Source organism: Canis lupus, chromosome 31 (genome assembly GCF_011100685.1).
Source record: "Canis lupus familiaris isolate Mischka breed German Shepherd chromosome 31, alternate assembly UU_Cfam_GSD_1.0, whole genome shotgun sequence".
Classification (NCBI taxonomy): domain Eukaryota; kingdom Metazoa; phylum Chordata; class Mammalia; order Carnivora; family Canidae; genus Canis; species Canis lupus.
In genome coordinates, this window is record NC_049252.1 from 28,422,744 (window position 1) to 28,424,559 (window position 1,816).

Sequence of the window (1,816 nt, forward strand, 5' to 3'; positions counted from 1 at the left end):
ACAAAACAAAACAGGATCCCTGGGTGGCTCAGCGGTTGAGCATCTGCCTTCAGCTCAGGGCGTAATCCTGGAGCTCCAGGATAGAGTCTCACATCCTACTCCCTGCATGGAGCCTGCTTCTCCCTCTGCCTGTGTCTCTGCCTCTCTCTCTCTGTGTCTCTCATTAATAAATAAATAAAATCTTTTTTAAAAAAATGAATAGTTTCTCAACTAAAAACCATGGCCAGGTGTTTTAATTTGACAATTTTCCTGAGTTGTATGACTTCTATGAAAATGACAAAGTCAAGTTCTACGGAAGTGTATTTTTAATTAACTGCCACTGTGAGAAAGAATTAAAATTTTTAAATGGTACTGTCCTAGAAAAATCCAGAATGTGGAGCCATCATATGTGGATGTATGTGTGTGCACACACATAGGAATGTATGCAGAGCCCCCCATGCTGTCTTCATCCCCCATTTCTCCAACCACCTCCTCCCTCCCCCGACCCAGGCCTGCATCTCTCACCCCACTCTGCTGACCTAGCCTTGCTAAGATCCTCATTGGTCAGGCTCTAAAATGCAATGGACACACTTTGGTTCTCTGCTTCATCTCGCAATAGCGTTCAATACAATTTACTTGCCTCTCTTTCTAAAAACACTCCCTTCTCGCGGCTTCCACTTGACATCACACATTCCTGGCATTTCTCCTGCCTCTCTGGCCACTCTTCTCAGCTTCCTTTGCAAGCTATTCTTCCTCTACAAAACCTCAATGTGCACAGTCTGTCCTGGGTCTTTTTCCCTTTTCATTCTATATGAGAATATAGAATTCTTTTCTTTTTCTTTTTTTTTTTTTTTAGAATTCTTTTCATTCTATATTTTCTCTCTAGGCTACAAGCAATCATGGGGAGGTAGCATGGGAAATGTGTGAGGGCAGATTGGGGCTGTCACAGTGACAGAGTGGAGCCTGCATTACCAGCTTTTAGTGGGTGGGGGCCAGAAAGCCAGGCAGAGGGCAATATCACCAAAAAATTCTTCACCCCCGAGCACACTACGCACCCCCATTAAGAAACACTGTAGCCACATGCACTCTTAAGGGTTTAGTTACCATCTACAGGCCAACAACTCCCCACCCAGACCTCTTCCCCAAGCTCTGGTGTTCCTCTTAGACCCATATATATACCACATATCATGTGGCATGTGTGTGCATGTGTGTATATATGTAGTGAATGGTGTGGGATATGTGTGTATGTATAGTGTGTGGGTGAGTGGTATGTGTGTGTGCAGTGAGTGATGATGGTATGGTGAGTGGTGTATGTGTGTAGTGAGTGGTGGGGGGTGTGAATATGTGTATGTGTAGTGAGTCGTGTGGGAGCGTGCAGGTGTGTGGGGAGTAGTGTGTGTGTGTGTGTGTGTGTGTTTATGCAGTAAGTGATGTGGGGATGTGTGGTGAGTGGTGTGTGAGTATGTATGTAGTGGGTGGTATGTGTTTAGGTGTAGTACGTGGTAGGTGGGTAGGTGTGCAGTGAGTGGTGTGTGAGTGGGTATGTGGTGAGTGGTAAGTGTGGTATGTGGCAAGCATGTCTTAACAGGCATACCAAAGTCAATATGACCAAAGTCAACTCTTCATCTTCCCCACAATGCTGCTTCTCCTCCACGATGTCATTCCTTACTTCTTGGCATCACCATTTGGGCACCTGCACCCAATGCAATCACCATACCCTACCTAGCCCAGCCCCAAAATATCTGCCAAACCCTCTACGTTTCTCCTCCGCCACTGCCAGCATTCAGGTCCAGCTCCCATCATCTCCACCAAGACTACTGCAGTAAGTATCCCCACA